The sequence below is a fragment of the Rhinolophus ferrumequinum genome, chromosome 6 (genome assembly GCF_004115265.2).
Source record: "Rhinolophus ferrumequinum isolate MPI-CBG mRhiFer1 chromosome 6, mRhiFer1_v1.p, whole genome shotgun sequence".
Classification (NCBI taxonomy): Eukaryota; Metazoa; Chordata; class Mammalia; order Chiroptera; family Rhinolophidae; genus Rhinolophus; species Rhinolophus ferrumequinum.
The window spans coordinates 52,405,829-52,424,803 of NC_046289.1; the positions used below are offsets into that span (position 1 = coordinate 52,405,829).

The following is an 18,975-nucleotide window of genomic DNA, read 5'->3' on the forward strand; positions in this document are numbered from 1 at the left end:
GAGAGGGAGGTACTCACTCGAAAGGGAGAACATGTGAAATAGATTTTTAAAGGATAAAGTAATGCCACCGTACATGCTATTGATTAATCAAAGCAACAGCAGAGGTTTCTGAGCAAGATTTTGCCATCCAATGCTCTTCATCTATCTCTAGCCCTGAAAAAACAAAAACAAAAGACTTCTAAAGGAATAGCACATCCCTTGGGAAAATGAGTGTAAGTACAGATGAATTAGAGTTTAGCGAAGATAAAACTAAAGAAAGTCGTTTTCCCATGGAAGACCACACACACAAACACCCCACACACACTTTGGTTATTACACATAGTAAGTACATTTATTGTAGCTTACAGATGGATGAATAGAAAATCTGAATGTCTTTGTTTTCTAGTAAGAATTTGGTAGCAAAACATAAGGAGATATATTAATATAAAACGAAAATATGCACAACTGTACACAAATGTCTTAATTTGGTAAGTGAGCTTTCTTCAACTGAACATTTGTGGAGAGGCCTCATATTTGAATTAAGTTGTTTAAGTAAATGTACTTCTAACTAAATAGGAGTCGGGGTGAATATTTATTTTCCTACATAATATGTGACTAAATGAATGCGGTGGCTTTAAAAAAACAAAAAAAAACAACAACCTTAAATTGAAAGCCAGATACCTCGTTTGTTATGTGCCATGACTCAAAATGATGTTTGAAACTTCTTGTTTAGAAGTACCTCAGAGCTCTTTTTACAAATAGGGTGACCAACCGTCTCAGTTTGTCCAGGATTAAAGGGTTTCCCAGGATGAAAACTGAGACAGCCTTGGGTAAACTTTCCTGGTTTACCTGGAACTGAGGGAGATTTTCAGTCCTAAAACTGCGGAAGTTTCAGGCAAAATGGGTCAAGTTTGGTCACCGTGTTTATAAACTATACAAGAACCATCAGCTCATTGCCTTATAGTTATAACCATATTACTCAATTTGATCCTCTCCTTGTTTTTAAAACTTGACCCCAAATGTCTCTTGGCTGTTTCAAAAGATCAAATTTATCTTCCCCAAAACAAGTATGTGGCAGCACTCGGAATAATCTGACTTTGGAAGACAATTTTAAGAACCTTTCCTCCTTCTTTTCCTCCCTTCCTCCCTCCTTTTTTCCCTTTTCCTATCTGAGTCACTAGGTAAAAGTATGTAGTCCTAATGATGAACAGGACAGGCTCTTTCCTTGACCAGATTTTGCGCAGCAACTCTGAGCCATCTCTCATAGGTCTTACCGTGGCCCCCAGCTGTCTTTGGCTTGTCTAGCCCAAGAAACCTGCCAGTGAGTTTAGCAAGAATCCTGCCACCCTTGATATCTGATCACTCTCAATATCTGATCAAATTCCTCATCTTCCACTCTTGATATCTGATCACTTCAGCCCACCTACATCAAAAATCCTATTAAGTTGGTTTAGTAAGAATCCCCCTACTCTTAACGTCTCCTCTGAGTAATTTTCCATTCACTAACTGCCTCACTTTGCTCATTGGCTATGAATCCCAGCTGTCTTTGTTGTAATCTCTCCCACACTGCAATGTAATAGTCTTCAATAGTTTTCCTTATCATTTTAATAAGTGTCTGAATAATTTTTTCTTTAACAGTTATGGTGCCGTGACTCCGACAGGATTAAATTCACCATTGGACACATGGTCCTTTCATCCAGGAACCCCAAGCCTTTGTTTCACTCCTGACCGATTAGGGATCCATTGGTGAGTCCAGCTCCTGAGCCAGTGTTCTGATGTCAGTCTGTTGAAGCCTGGTAAAGACAGATTTTGAGTCTTAAGATACTCTCTAAGGCTGGGTCTGAGTCCCAGGATTCTTTGGTTGAAAGATACCTGTTTGAGCAAGCATCTTCCTTGATGGAAGTTTTCTTGGATCTTTTTGAGTAGGGATTTACACCTTGACTCCTGAGTGGAAAGTTCCTGGCTCTTTTGGAGGCCTTACTCTAGAAGCTGGGTTTAGAATCCCAGGCTTCTTTGTTTATAAGGTGCTATGAGTTAAGAAGCAGGGAGCTTCTCAGTGGACTGAAATCCCACCTCACAACCCTGTGACGGTATGCCCCACCACCAGGCACTAACTCTGTCTACTTCCTTTCTTTTTGGAATGATTTTACTAAGGATAATTTGGAACTTCAATGACTTCCCTAAACTGGTTCCTCTAAGACCTCTCTCCCTTACTATCACTTCTGTTCCTCCTTCTTCCTTCTACCAACTTTCGTCTTCCCTTCAGCCCCCTTGAATCCTCTGCTATCAATACTTTCAAGTCCCTACCTCCTCCATCTCTTAGTTTACCCTGCAAGACTTTTCCCTTCTCACTCCAGCCCCTCTGTTCCTTATAGTTCCTTGAACTTTAGGACCCCTGTGCCCCACTGGAGGCTCTCAAGAGACTCAGGGTCCCCCAAAAGAAACTACATGTCAGGGAAAAAGAAAATCTTAAAAGTCTCTGCCGCAAATATTGGTAAAATATTAGCTCTCATATTGATCAGGTAACCTAAACTTGTTCCAGCTGTAAGAAACACAACTAAGGTAAAAATAGAAAGTGGAGCAAAGATGAGAGTCAACTATTTAATACAAACCAGTGAGTTTTGTATTACTATGTTTATCTGACTCATGATTAAAATTTTAGAATAAAAGCTATAAGGTCTCTATTAGCATCTGTCTGTATATTTATGTATGTATGTTTATATATGTATGTTATGTATATGTGATATTTTTCTACCTCTAGATGGTATTACCAAATTAATTTATAAATCTCATGAAGGAGCTGTATTCTGTGTAAAAGAGATAAATAAGTGCTCATATAAATTAAATATTCCTAAAACTCCCAGAAATATAGAAACTGACCCAAATGCTTTTCAAGTTATATGATTTGGAAAAATCTTGGTTAAAAAGGTTAGTTTAATGTTGGTTTAATAAAAAAGAGCTACATCTTCTGAATTATCAGTATTAAGTATAATATCATAATATATCAAGTATAATAGCATACATTTTGTAATTAACTTTTTTTAGGTCTTTGCTTTGTAATTTATTTTGATACTTGCCTAGCATACATATGGTGTAAAAATAGTTAACAGGGAAACTAGGTTGAGATGATAGCTAACTTTATTTAATGTTGAAATATATCGCCTAAAAAGTTTCCAAAATTTTTTTGGTAACTTGCAACCTTAGAGTATTCTAAATTAATTAATAGATATTCATTAAATATATAGATCATTTCTAAGTAAGCGAAACTACTAAACCTTAAATTACTAAGCACGAATTTAAGTTTATATACTTTCGGCTTCTTATTTTTACATGATACAGAATTCATATTTGAGAATGATATATGCCATTTTTCCCCAAAAATAAGACCTAGCCAGACCATCAGCTCTACTGTGTCTTTTGGAGCAAAAATTAATATAAGAGCCAGTATTATATTATATTATATTATATTATATTATATACCTGGTATTACATTATATTATATTATACCCAGTATTATATTATATTATATTATATTATATTATATTATATTATATTATATTATATTATATTATATTATGTTATAAGACCCGGTCTTATTTTAATATTAAAATAAGACCGGGTCTTATATTAATTTTTGCTCCAAAAGATGCATTAGAGCTGATGGTCCGGCTAGGTCTTATTTTTGGGGAAACACAGTATTGATTTAGATATGACCAGATGATTTTAAGAAACTAAGGTTGACTTTATGGAACCAATGTTTACAAACCCCTTTTGGGAAAATAGGGCTGGTGACTGGCTAATAGGGTTCCCAGCCTTACAGGTGAGCAAAGAATTTTACCTACTGCAGGCCCAGGAAGCTTAGGATATTTTGAGGACCTAGAGAAGAGAGGAATTCACCTGGACCTATAGGTACTGTAGGTCAAATCTGGTGGCAAGTTCTTGGCATGGCTTCCTAGTCTTGAGAAGCTTTTAAAAGTCTAATTTGAGATTCCTTAGGAAAAGTTCCAGCCAAGCAAACTTTTAAAGGTCTGTGTGGTCATTATTATTGTTGTTGTACTTATGTAAATAATACATCAGATCTAATGAGACCAGACATTTTGTAAACAAGAATAATCTTACTTTGTTTAATTTTGATGAAAAAAGAGTGAGTGTAGAGAAATATTTTATGTGTCAATGTAAAACTATAGCTCACCCTTGTGGGTTATCAGACTCTAGTCCTAACCTTTGAGGTTTTGCTATCTTCTTGTAAATTGGACTGGATCCTGACATCTTACACATTTTATCAGTGCTTACCAAATTCTCAATTCTTCTAATTTCCTCCAATGTATGTCTGCAATTCTCCAAATTAATGTTTCCAATTGTTCTCCTGCTTTCCTAACTTGATGGCACCAAGAACTAAAACCTGACTGCCCAGATCCTTATTGGGACTCGAGGTTGTCTTGTAAGCTGAAGCTGGATGACAAGAACCTTCAAGCCTGGATCTGCGGCTGTGTAGGCCACTCAGGAAGTTTACTGAAAGTTTCACATCTTCTATGCTCTACTCTGAGAAGTAACTATGTCTGTGACACTGATGTTTATGCCATCACCAAAGACATTCAAACCGCAAGGAAATCTGTCAGATTGCCACCACTATCCTTACTCTACTATCTAAAGATGCTTCAAACCCAACATCTAGAAATCTTCTTGACTAGCTGCCCTCCAGACTCAGAAACTGGATTTATAGTCTGCTCAAACCATTAATCTTTGTTTTTTTAATTTTTCATACCATGTTTCCCCGAAAATAAGACCGGGTCTTATATTAATTTTTGCTCCAAAAGACGCATTAGGTCATATTTTCAGGGGATGTCTTATTTTTTCATGTACAACAATCTATTTATTCAAATACAGTCAGGTCATCTTCTTCTGGAACATTGTCATAACGTACTAAATGCATCCGTCTGGCTGATGATCTTAACTGGGGCTTATTTTCGGGGTGGTTCTTATTTTTGGGAAACACGGTAGAAATCCCCCTTCTTAAATACACAATGACTTGTACCATCCAGCAAATAACCTCTAGTCCCAACAGATGGTTCATCTAGTCCTTAATGAACAAAAGGAGACCAAATAAGAAATAGACTTACATTGTTCAGAGGAAGGAAGAATGTGTCTTCTTTCCTTGAATAAGAGGAGAGACTGACAAACTCTCAAGCCTCCATCTTGGCCTTATCCTGTCTTCGGCATGCCTAACCTTTTAAGAAGAGGTTTTAAGAAGAATCCTGCTAAGTAAATTTAGTGAGAGTCCCCTCAACTATTGACATCTGATCACATGTGATATCTGGTCAAGTCTCTCATTCTCCACCTTTGATATATAAGTCCTTGACCTGCCTTTAGCAGGAATCCTATTGAAAAAGAATCTTCCTACTCTTAATGTCTCCTCTTAATAATTTTCCACCCACTCTGCTTCTTGGCTATAAATTCTCACTTGTCCTATTGTATTGGGAGTTGAGCCCAATCTCTCTTTCCTCTTGCAATAGAGATGGCTCCCATTGCAATAGTCTCGAATAAAATCTTCTTTACCATTTTAACAAAAGTTTTTTCGGACACATCAGGCAAAAGGGGTTTCTTAATCAATAAATAAGCCACAAGAGATATTAGAATCAGATCTCCTCTTTAAAGGTCATTTGTCCTGTCTCCCACACAGTTTCGGAATCCTTCAGATCTCAACTTGTAGCTCTCAGTACATTGTCCCTTCCCCTTATTTTTGGCTGTTTAACACATTTCATGGTAATCACTAATTCATCACATGGAACTGAATAAGAACCATTTAATATGATTATCTTCTCCATTAAAGCTGTCATCATAATTAGAGCTGCAATGAACTGTTTGCCAGGAATTATAACTTCTGCCAAGAAAAACTTGGGTGTCATTTTAGAAAAATTTTTCAGTGGGGGAGGAGGAGATCAGGACCATCTGTGTTGGGATCCAAAGCTGAATAATGAGAAATAAAGCCCCTTTCCTCTGCTGTCTGCCAAGCTCAGGCCAGCCCTCCAGCTGGACCTTGCCAAAGACTTAAGAATGATTTGGCTTTTAAGGTAGTCCAAAGAGCACACCCTCTCAGGGAATGACAGCCTTGGAAAAGTTGCCCTTTAAGAAGAGAAAAAAGGCAGCAGCAAATAAAAATTAGGTCTTCGTGCATAAGGCTTCCTAAAAGTTGTTCCAAATGGTTTTGATTGCCACCCCACTGTTGCCAGGGCAACCACCTCAGCCAGGACAGAAGTAGAAGGAGACACGAGGCTAGAATGGGACCACCCACTGCAATTCTCATTTTATCCTGATGGCAAGAACCTTTATGTCAACTCAAAGTGTTTGTCAGGGCTCTTGCTGTGAATCACTGGAATAACATTTTCCCCTGATGGAAGTGTCACAGGCTGCTGCTCCCAACACCCCCTCATACTGAGGTGTTTTTAAATGGAAACAAATATCCCAGGGGAATTTTCTCTGCGCTACTTTGTTGCACATTGTTAGATCACACACGGTAAATTATAGATAAAATACATTATGCTAATTTCCTCCTGTATATGTTTTAGTTATTTTTAGGAAAAGTGTCTTTGAAATTCAGTTTATCAGGTAAATGTTTGAAATGAAGAGGAAAATAAAACCAAGGCAGAAGGATGCTCAAGATTGAGACTGCAGCTACATCAGAATCTGGCGCTTTGTAATGAGCATAACTTGTATCCAGCACAGATTTTGGCTACAGATAGTCGAAGAAACCCTTACTGGGCATCATTAGACTTGGGTGTTCCTTCTGGTTCTGCAACTTTTTGGATATGTGACTTTGGAGGAATTTATTTCATTCCACTAAGTCTTAGTTTCCTCACTGATGAAATGAGAGATCTCTAAAGGTGACCTCCACTTCTCATGCTCTCTGACACTCTGCTAAACTGAGTAAAATGCCCTCAAATCACATAGTGCAGATGATATTGACCATCTTTAAAAAGAATGAATAAACTCAACCTGTGAGCATTAAAAAATTCAGTAGCACCAAACCACTTCAACCTACATTCTTTATGATCTCTGACTGCACTGGGGTTGTTGCTGATTTTTTTCACTCCCCGTGCTGGATATCTCCCATTTGCTCCTCAGATTGGGTCTCCACCATTCTCCACCCTGGCATGTGTCCTGTAAGGATTGCAACACAGGCTCTTGTCCTCTGACTTCCAGGTGGGTTCAGGAAATGGGCAGGAAACTTAAAGGAGGGCAGAGTGTGAGGTTTCTGTGAGTTAGCTGCAGCCCTCAACCGATTTTCACAGCTTCTGGAAGGCTTCCTCCCTACACAACTGTCTTCAGATTTGCATAATGGGGTTTAGTCAGTTTGAGCTATTATAACAAGGTGCCACAGACTGGGTGGTTTATAAACAACAGAACTTTATTTCTCACGGTTCTGGGGGCTGGAAGTCTGAGATTAGCACGTGGCAAATTCAGTGTCTGAATAGAGGCTGCTTCCTGGTTGCAAACTGCCGACTTCTCATTGTATCCTCGTGTGATGGAAAAGGGGCTAGAGAGCTCTTTGGAGTCTCTTTTATAAAGGTACCAATCCCATTCATGAGGCTCCACCCTCATGACCTAAGTACCTCCCAAAGGCCCCACCTCTTAATATCATCATATTGGGGGTTGGAATTTCAACATATGAATTTTGGGGGGACACATTCAGTCCATAACACATGCCCTCCTCTTGCTACTATAGTTCTCACGGCATTGCATAACCCCTGTGCTTCTCCATGCCCTGTGTGTATCTTTGAAAAATGGTCTTTATTCAAGTCTCCCCAAATTATCCAGTTTGAATGAACCATCTATTGCTTGTCTGCACCCTGACTGATACACTCAGTTTCTTGAGATACAAGCGTGGCAAGATTGGAAAAGCCATGGTGCTTAATACTTTAATATAAAATATCAATTTGCCTTCGATACATACTCCTCCCCCCCCGCAGCTAATTGCAATTCTGAGAGAAGATGAGAATCTCTATGCAGTGCTGCTTGGTTATGTAGCACTGGACCTCTGTACATGCTTATATTAGACAGGATTTGGAAGTAGATACTAGACACCAGTCTAGTAATTTAAGTAGCAAAGGATTGGATGCAGGGACTCAGATGCTCAGTTAGAAGGGCTGGAGGAGTGGGCTCTCGGCTGGGCCTCCAGTAATGACTTCCAGAACACCACCACAGAGCTGACCTGTCCTGAGAACTCTCTCTGTAACAGTCAGGAAGCTGGGGAATCAAGGAGCCCCTGTGCCATCTGCCAGTTCCAAGGTCACACTACTTTTGCCGCAGTTCAGGAATCAGGAAGTTGTAACCTCAGTTGTTGCTCCCAAACCATATGTACCTGATTTGTATCATCAGAATGAAGGCCTGCCTTCCTTCTTCTTGACTTAGTTCTAAATTCAATTTTCACACAAGTTCATCTATTTGGTAGTCTAAAGCATGTTCTCAGTTGCAAATGAGTCTGGGAAATGTCAGTTTTAGCTTCCCCAGCCTCTGTGGTATGGGAAGGCACACTAGAAGGAGATTAGGATGAATTCTGAGCAAGCCAATCTACTCTGTCACAAGATTATTTTTGAAAGCACGTTTCAAATGGCATACTGAAAAAACATGAATTTTGGAGATTTTTTTTTTTTAAAGAGACTAGAATTCAAATTTCTACTCTAAGATTTACTAGCTGTGTGACCTTGAGCAGAACACTCTTAATATTACTGGATCTATTTTTCATCTGTATGATGGGAATAATAGTGTTTACCTCACAGAATTGTCATTAATTCATCAGATGTAGTACTGTTAATCAGTGTAACAGATTTTTACTGACTGTTATATTAGTACCAGAAATTTTAGTTGGAAGAAATCCGACTGGTTAAGCCAAAAAGAAATTTATTAAAGGATATTTGGCAGATCACAGGATTGCCAGGATGGCTAGAGAGCCAGGCTCAAGGCTGAACTTCCAGACCACCACCTAGAACAGGCACCAGCAGTAGACTGAGGACATTGCTACAGCCCCCACACCCCCCTCCTAGCACTCAATGCGACATTTCCCGCTGCCAGCAGGAATTTTACTGATGCAGGTGCTACTGCCAGCTCTGTTACCAGAAACTCAACAGCGCCACCTCGGAAGGCCAAGTGGCAGTTGTGTCACTCTCACTGGCAAAAATGGATTCCACGTGTCATTTCTTTCTCACATTGGGTCTCTTCTCAAAGGACGCTTCACAAGGGTCTCTGGCAGGGGGGCGGTGGGAAGGGGCCTGAGTCACATACTTGTGCCCTGCAACAAGGAGGGCTAGGGAAGTACAACTTTTGACTTTTAACTTGGAGAGGAAGGAAACTCTCTAACCAAAGGGAGAGCGTTCACAAAGGGCTGGGCTCCAGACAAATGCCAATTATCCCTCCTTCAAATGGCTAAGTCACGGTGAGGCAGGAGACAGCGCAGGTTTAATTAACGGGAGACAGAGTCTGAATGGCATCCATCTACTTACCTCCTGTTTGAGGGAGGGCATGTTGCATGATTGCCTCACCAAGACTGGCAAGGGAATTGTTTCAGGATGTTCTTACCAGAAATGATGGAGTAAATGCCAGACAGACAAAATTCAAAGATGTTCACTATTTGCTCACTATGTGCTACACTGTGCTAGTCTCTCTGGATCCAGAGATAAATAATGATGTTGGCTAACATTTATTATTCATTTAATCAGTGCCACAAATTTCCTATGCATTCTTTCAGATATTCTTTACAATAAATACTGTAAAGTAGGTACTCTTATGTCCTAGGTCAGGGTTATTGGTTTGATTGTGTCCTCCGCCCGCCCCCCTGCCAAAGGTTATATGTTGAAATCCTAACTCACCTACCTTACAATGTGACCTTATTTGGAAGTAGGGTCCTTGCAGATGCAATCAGTTAAGATGACATCATTGCTGTGGGCCCTACTCCAATATAACTGGTGTCTTTATAAAATGGGGGAGTTTGGACACAGACATGCACACAGGGAGAACGCTATGTGAAGACGAAGGCAGAAGTTGAAGTGCTGTGTCTACAAGCCCAGGAACACTAAAGATCACCAGCAAACCACCAGAAGCTGCTGGACATGGAACCGATGCCTCTCCTTAGAAGGAAGCAACCCTATCAACACCGCAGTCTTGGATCTCTAGCCTCCAGACCTGTGAAATAACACATTTCTCTTGTGTAAGCCACCCCGCCCCTGGGACTGTGTTACAGCAGCCCTTGAAACTAATGTGGTCGAGTTCTCTAGAAGCAGAGCCTGAGATGGAATTTTTATGCAAGAGACCTATTGAAGGAGTACCTTTCTAGGTTTCTTCTAGGAGTATCTTTCTAGGTGTTTTCCAAAATGGCCACAGCATTATTTCTCGTCCCACATACTCTATATTTCTTCTCAAATTGCCACTCCTTCCGGAAGAAGTGGAGTCTTTGAAGTTGGGAGGACCTTATGAGCATCTTAACTAACAGAATAAGACAGAAGTAACATTGTGTGGCTTCCAAGTTTAGGTCATGAAAAGCAATTGAGCTGTGATCCAGTTCTCTTGTAGGGTACTTTCCCTTATAACCCAGCCACCATTATATGAGGAAGCCAAAATTAGCCCATTCAGAGAAACCACATAGAGAGAGACTGAGATCCACAGCGAATGGTTTGTATCCACTGCCAGACGTGTAAGTGGCTTTAGGTGATTCCAGTCCCCAAACTTCAAGTCTTCCATCTCACAAATATTATGAAGCAGAGACAAGCCACTCCCACAAAGTTCCTGACCCACAGACTCCATCTGCATAATAAATAGTTGCTGTCAGTCACCAAATTTGGAATAATTTATGTTGCAGCCATAGCATCTGGAATGGGTTTTAATACCTGGGAGTATTGTGTGGCTGTAATAAAACTCTAAAAATATGGCAGTGACTTTGGGACTTTGGGGCAGTAGAGGGAAGGTGAAAGGGCCTTGAAGAGACTGGTGGCAGAGTCTGATGGCCCTCAGGAGGGCTCTCCGAGAGGGCTTAAAGGAAAGTAAGGGGAATGTTATTGGCAATAGAAGAAAGAGGATGCTTGTTATGCAGTGACAAAATGCACAGCAACACTGTAACCTGTGATAAGGTACAAAGTAGAAAATATACCTGATGAGCTGGAATAATGTTGAAGGTGCCACCTGGCTTTTTCTTCTTGCTTATAGTAAAAGGTGACAAGTCAGAAACAAGCTAAATAAAGAGCTGAATTGCATAATAAAACTATCATTTCCAGGCTCTCCAAGATTTCAATTAAGAAAAAGCTTCACAACAAAGATCAAATCCAGGGAAGAACTACAAGATCCATTGTTATGATCTCAGAAAAATCTTAAGTGATTTCTTCAACAGCAGTTTAGTCAGAGAAAAGGTCCTCTAAGAATCTTAATAGCATCTCTATTTAAAGAGGACTTCTAAGAATCTTAAAGGTGTTACTCCCTCAAGAGCCTAATAGGAAGACCAAAGTGAGAGAACATTATCCCAAAAAGACCAGGGGTATAGATTTGTTTTAATGGAGTGGATTATAAATTAACTCATTTTAAAAACCCACAAAGGTTTTAAAATAATTGTATCAACTTGGACTAAAAGATATAGAGATTATATAAAATGAAAAGAGATCTTTGGACCCCCAACTTTCTATGGGCAGAAGCAGGCTGAGAAAAATTACTTAGCTGTAAATGTGGGCTATTTTCTATGGAAAATGAAGAGGTCAAGAATACAGAGTGTGGAGCCAAGAGCCATGGCAAATAATTCCCAGAGGATTAAAGGACTGATCCTCTCATCAAGGAACTGGAAACATGTCCAGCTGGATTTTAGTATTGCTACAGACCAGTGACGCCTGTGTGCTTCAATTGCCCCCCGTTTTGAATGGCAGTGTCCATTGTAGTTATTTTGTGCCAGTCCCATCACTGTATGTTGGGAATGTGCCAAAGAGATATTTTGCCTCTTCACTTCATAGGTCTACAGAGAAAAAGGTACTATTCCCAGGAAGCTACATTTGAGGAAACACGTCCTAGGAGACTTATGTGTACCTAGACCTAATCTAAATGACAGTATTTTTCCTTCTCCCCTAAGCACCCTCATAGTGCCTGACACATAGAAGGTGCTTAGAAAATATTTGGTAAATGATTACATGAATAAAAGAATATGTTATCCCCCATACTGGAAAAATAGGCATTCTGGTTAATAAAAATAATTATGGACTAGAATAAGGATAGATATGTAGAACTGAGAGTCCACAGGTAAACCCATACACTCATGGGCAATTGCTTTTTCAACAAAGGTGCCAAGATAATTTAATGGGGTAGGAAGAGTCTGTTGAAGAAGTCTGATGCTAACAGGACTGGATATCCACATGCAAAAGAATGAAGTTGTACACCTACCTCGTATCATATACAAAAATTAACTCACAATGGGTCAAACACCTAAATGTAAGAGTTTATAAAACTCTTAGAAAACATAGGTTTAGACCTTTGTGACCTTGGCTCAGACAATGGTTTCTTACATAAGACACTAAAAGCATGAGTTGCCAAAGAAAAAAAGAAAAATTGCACTTCCTCAAAATTAAAAATGTTTGTTTCGTTGGACACTGTCAAGAAAGTGAAAAGACAGCTCAAAGAATGGGAGAAAATATTTGCCACAATTGGTTCTCCTCCACAACACCTTCTCTACTACCCATTCTAAATTCCCCTAAGGCTTAACTATTACCTCTACTTGTTTCAGTGGCTAACTTGATGGCATGAACAAAACCTAAATCCCTGAGTGACCCGAGTCACATGTTTGGTTTTGAATACTACCCATGAAGGTGACAAAATGTAATATATATGAATAATATACTAAGGCCTTTTAAGGGCTTATATTGTAAGATAAAGCAAAAGTTGGCAATCTATTTCCAAACGGCCAAACTAAGCCTACCATGTATTTGTAAATAAAATTTTATTGGAAACAGCCACACATTCATTTACTTATTTTCTATAGCTATTTTCATACAATCACAGCAGAGCTGAGTGGTTGACAGACCTGATTGACTGAGCCTATATATTTACTATCTGGCTCATTACATAAAAAGTTTGCTGACCACTGCTCTAAGGCAACCTTTGTCAATAGGGGGTGAAACCTTTAAAGGGATATCATCCCAAATGCTTCCTTTACTTTCCCCCTTGGTCTCTTAATAATTCTGTACTTTGAGAGCCCTCTCAGCCTTCAGAGTGTTCAAGATCTGCTGGGAAAATAATTGTGGCAGAGTCTGATAGTTCTCCAGTATTCATTGTTGTCTTTTTCAGTAAGAGAACCCTTGAAATTTAGCGAGGCATATGGCTGCCAAGAATAAAGATTGCATTTCCCAGTTTCCCTTGCAGCTAGATGTGGCCATATGATGAAGTAATTTTTAATGAGATATCACTTCCAGAGAATATCCCTAAAGTAAGGGTTATGCCCTTTGGATTGTATTTTCTCTTTCTTGCTGGTAGGAATGCAGATGCAATGACCAGCTATCCAGCAGCCACCTTGGACCATGCCTATATGGTCATACCCTAGTGTTCATGAAGAAGAAAGTTAGAAGGAACCTGGCTCCTGCCGAACAGACATTTGACATGAGAGAATAAAATCTTGAGTGTTAAGCCACTATGAAATTGGGTCTTATATCTCATGCTACACTACCTAGTTCTTACAAATACGGTATCATAGACAGTAGAATTATGGCTCTCTGAGAGCAGGGACCTTGTCTGCTTGCATTATGGTTACATCTCCAGCATCTAGGATGATGGCTTGTGCATGGCAGATACTCAGTAAATACTTATAAAGGAATGTATGAATAAAATATTATAATAAAGAATAATAAAGAACAAACACAAATGACCGAGGCCAGCATTTCCCACATCTAGAGAATTTTTTGAAAATTGTAGTTAAATATACATAACATAAAATTTATCACCTTAAACATTTAAAAAATTGTGACAAATAAAAATACACACAACATAAAATTTACCATCTTAACTATTTTTAAGTGTACAGTTCAGTGGTTTTAAGTACATTCACATTGTTGGGCAACCATCACCACCATCTATGTCCAAAACTTTTCTCACTTAATGGGTAAAACTCTTTATCCATTAAACAATAACTCCCCATTCTTCCCACCTTCAGCCCCTGGCAACCACCATTCTGCCTTCTGTCACTATGGATTTGACTATTCTATATACCTTGTATAAATGGAATCATGTAGTATTTGTCCTTTTGAGAATGGCTTATTTCACTTAGCATAATGTCCTCAAGGTTCATCCATGTTGTAGCATATATTAGAATTTCATTCCTATTTAAGGTTGAATAATATTCCATTTTATGTATATACCATGTTTTGTTTATCCATTCATTGTCGATGGATACTTGGTTGCTTCCACCTTTCAGCTATTGTGAATAATGCTTCTTCTATGAACACGAATGTACAGAGAATGTTTAAAATTTTTTTCAGCTATTTTAGATTCTCTGATTTACTGAGTCAAAATCTTAGAAGTGGGAGAAGAGTGGGGAACAGTATGGAAGATGTATTTTTTGTTTTCCAGGTGATTTGGGATACAGACAATGTAGTTCTTGGATTGACAGTTGGGAGTCACTGATCCCACACAACAAGTATACTAGTCTAGAAGTACAAACAACAGCAAAACCAAGCCAGAATAATAGGTTGTAAGGTGTGAGTTCAGTTGTTGTTAAAAACGAGGGGGAATTTGGATTAGACAAAAATGAGAAGTGAAGGCATTTCAGGTTAAAGAAAAGATAAATTTAGAAATCTAAGCATTACGATTTTACTTTTCTAGATGTCCTTAATTGTAGAATCATAGCTCACTCAAAGTCCATATTGACTAATGGTATATTTTCATTCAACCATTATTGAAAACAACAAGAAAGTATTGTTCTACTAAGTGTATAATAAATTTTGTTATATTTATGAAATTCTCATTAGAGCAAACATAGGAAAATTGACTCTGTATTGTGCTTTGACTCCATATTGTGGTTCGTTTGAGGACTCATGGAAGGCACTTGAACTGAGTTAATGAATAAGTATGATAAGAAGCATGATATTGGGCATGTGGGTGGCCCAGAGTATTTCAGGAAGAGGGGATGGTATGAACAGAGGTTAAAGTTCAGCCTCTGTGGCTTGAACCCAAGGAGTAAATACAGATGTGCCTTAAGTTGTATTAAGGATTTTTGCCTTTATTCCATGTGCAGTGGTACATTATCTAGGATGGATATTAGCTAAGAATCTTAGAGCTGCCAAGTGATGGAAAACCTAGTCTACCCTATCTTAAGCCACAAAAAACAAAAACAAGAGAGAGTCATTGGCTTATGTAACAGTTAAGTTCAGAGTTCAGACCCTACCTAAGCACAGTTTTAACCATAGGAGGAGGATATCTGGCTCTCTGGGATCCCTTGTCTCTGCTCTCATCCGTATTCTAGCTTTATCTTCAGTCTGGTTTCCATTATGATCACAAGAACCACTCAATGTCCCCGATTGGATTTACTTAAATTGCATGCCCACCTTGAACCAATTCCTTTGGCTAGGGGAATGCAGTACTTTAAGTGGTTTAGGTAAGGGTTAAGTGCCCTTCTCTAAAACAATCTCTGTGGCTAGGGCAGAGTATGCCAGTTAGGACACTTATAACTCTGGAGCTGGAGATGGGGGTAATCCCACACCATTTTGGGGAGAGGTGGTTTCCTAAAAGAAATTCAGGGTGTTATTCCCATAAGGAGGGTGGAAATTTTCTGGACAGAAATCATCAGAGATGTCCAACAGACTGCGGACGTGTTTTTTAAGCAGGATAAGAATAGAGGAAGTAACAGAAACATGAACAGTAACATAAGCATTCATACACACAAAAAGATGGCCTTCAGAGTGGAAAATGGATTGAAATGGATTGGAGGGAAGCAAGAGGACACAAAGGAAGACTAATTAGTAGCTTTAAATAGTAGTCCCGTATGATGATAGCTGGGACACAGGAAGTGGCAACAGCGCTGGGAATAAGCAGAAAAATTCAAGAGCTCTTTAGAAGATAAAATAAATACAACTTGGTGATTATTTGGATGTGGAGGAAGTGAAGGCAAAGAAGTTATTAAAGATAACCCCAGATTTCTGGCTGAAACATAAATCGGATCAATGGTGGTGACATTGTACTGATAAGGGGTATTAAAAGAAGACCAACTTTGGGAGATACAGTCTCAATTTCAGATTAATTTCAGTTCCTTTTGAGACATTCAAGTAGAACTGGCCACAAGACACTTAGATTGTTTTGATTTACTCAGATACATTTATTAAAGTCTTTGGGACAAATCACCTTTCACACTTGGCTAAATTCCCAAAAGCCCTTCCTGTTAGAAAAAAAAAAATACAGTAGTTCCCCCTTATCCACAGTGGAGACATTCCAAGACCCCCAGTACCCTATATATGCTATGTTTTTTCCTTATACATACACACATACATACATATATACATACATACATACATACATACATACATACATACCTTTTTACTTAAAGGAAGCAGTTTATGGCTTCTCTGGCATATCTGTATTGCCAGTTTCACTACTCTTATGCTTTGGGGCCATTATTAAGTAATATAAGAGTTACTTGAACACAAGGACTGAGATATCCCAACAGTTGATCTTATAACCGTGAGGGCTAAGTGACTTAATAGATGGGTGCTGTACACGGTGTTGTAGATGTGCTGAACCAAGGGATGATTCAATTCCCACGCAGGATGGAACAGGATGGCCTGAGAGTTCATCACATTATTCAGAATGATGCACAATGTAAAACTTTGGAATTGTTGATTTTGGAAATTTTCCATTTAATATATTCGGACCGAGGTTGACAGTGGGTTACTTTTTGAAAACACGGAAAGTGAAACCATGGATAAGGGGGGACTATTGTAGCTTTCCATTCCATCTCATCCCTACAAAGAAGTATGAACATTCCTCCTATAATCTTCCCTTTATGCATTACTTATGGATCTTCTCTTTTCTTTCTGAAATCCCCTTCCACTGGATACACCCTAATCTCTATTAAAGAATCCCCTGGACCACAATGGCCCCTGCTGCAGGCTCCCAAACATCTAGCACGCAGGGCAATGGGAAACACAGAACCAGATCGCTCTACTGATGCTCTGCTATGCTCTAAGGACGGAGGTGCTGGTGGAGTGTTACAAGGTGAGGCTAGCTTGTAGGATTCTGGAGACTCAGAAAATTCTTGCTAAAATCTCTCTCTCTCACTCTCGCTCATTTCCCTATGTGTTTCTCTCAACCACTTCTACTATAGTTGGACTTTCCTTCTTGTGGATTGGTGGGAATGAGGTGTCAGGGTTAGGCATAAACAAATTCAAGCTTATGTTACCACAGCTTGGCAAACTCAGGAGATGAAAAGAGTTTCTCTCCCCATCGTCCATTTATAAAATCCAAGGGTAGATGTTTGATCTGGCTTAGATCATATATGCAAGCCCTCCAGAATTTAGGGAATTGTGATGGACCAGTTGTAGGGTATATAACTTCTTGGAGGTAGGGACAGAACCTCATGAATTAAGAAACAGGGAGTTGACTAAAGGAAGTTGTGAGTGTATGTATGTAGGGAACGGGAGTGTGGGAAAGGGGGAACAGTTACCAGAAGAGGGCAGAAAGGGATGCTGAGCATACAGAAACAATAATTAGTTCTACTGGTTACAAAGTATGAAAATATGTTCAAGTGTTTGCTCCATGGGAAAAAAAGAGAAAAAATTTTTGTTGCTTTTCATAGCTAAGACTTAGAGAGTAGTTTTGAATGGAGGTACATCTAAGTATACCAGAGGAAAGAATGAAGAAATAAAATGGGGTCACTATAGTCAAGCTGCTAAATTACTAAAATCAAGTAGGCTGAGGCATGAGGAAGTGTTTCCATTTTTTAACTAATCTGGGACTTTAACTTTGAACTTTCTGTAGTGCATCAATGCCTGGGAGATATATGTATTTCTAAAGGCATATATACAATAAACAGTCAACATTCAACGAGATCTTAACTTCTGCCGAGTATTATCTGTCCTAGAATTGTTTCATTAAGTTCCAGTGTCTAAGCCTCTTAAATTCAATAATCATCTTCATCAGAATCCATCACTTTTCTTCTGTTGAATTTAACTGTGGTTTTCTTTTTTGTTTGTTGACTTGCTTTCCCAAGGATTTCTAGTGAAACTTGTTCTGTGACCTTCCCACTTAGTTGTCCATACCTTGCCATCTGTCTAAGGTAATTCGCAAATGCTTTAGTTTTCTCAGTCTTTACAAGTGCTGAGTCTTTACAAGTGCCCTGGCCGACTGATCCAGAACTTGGGCTAAAATACTGTTTCTCCTTTCTGCTTCCTTGGGCTTTGCTTCCTGTTGTGCTGCCTCACCAGGATCCCCTAGATTTGCTTGCAGCTCTGCCAGCCTCTGCTTACGCATTGCAGAGGATGGATTTATTACTGAGCAGGTTACTGCTATGGGCAATTTTTCAAAGGGGGAACTCTGGGAGACAGTTTAGAATAGTCCTCAGAATTATCCCAGTTTAGAAGCAAAGAAGTTGGGTATTTGGCCTTTAACTCCCGTCTGTCATTGGCTTAGGGCTGATTCCAGGGGGCTTGACTCATGTAACATCCTGTCTGCTCCATTTGTCTTAGGTAGAAAGTGGTAGGTGCTCATAACAGGATGCTGTCAGCATAGTGTGGATCAGGGAGTGTGTATAGGCAGGGAACCAAGAACATCTGTTATAGGAAGAACCCTATTCTGGTCAAATCATAGGTTGGTGGCTTTTGGGCCACTGTCTAATCAGCTTTGGCTTCTGTAAGGATTGCAGTTATGGGATATTAACAGAATTTAATAGGCTGCTTTTTCAGGAGGAATGTAGTCATGGTCACTATTGATTAAAACGTCTAGTACAAGGAGATAAGGAATACGAAGACAATTACAGTGGCAGATCATTTATCTGGA

At 39.2% G+C, this 18,975-nt stretch overlaps 1 pseudogene; it reads right to left on the reverse strand.

Moving 5' to 3' along the window:
- Positions 1-18,100: 18,100 nt before the first annotated feature.
- On the reverse strand, positions 18,101-18,450 carry LOC117023386 (programmed cell death protein 5-like; annotated as a pseudogene).
- Positions 18,451-18,975: the final 525 nt, after the last annotated feature.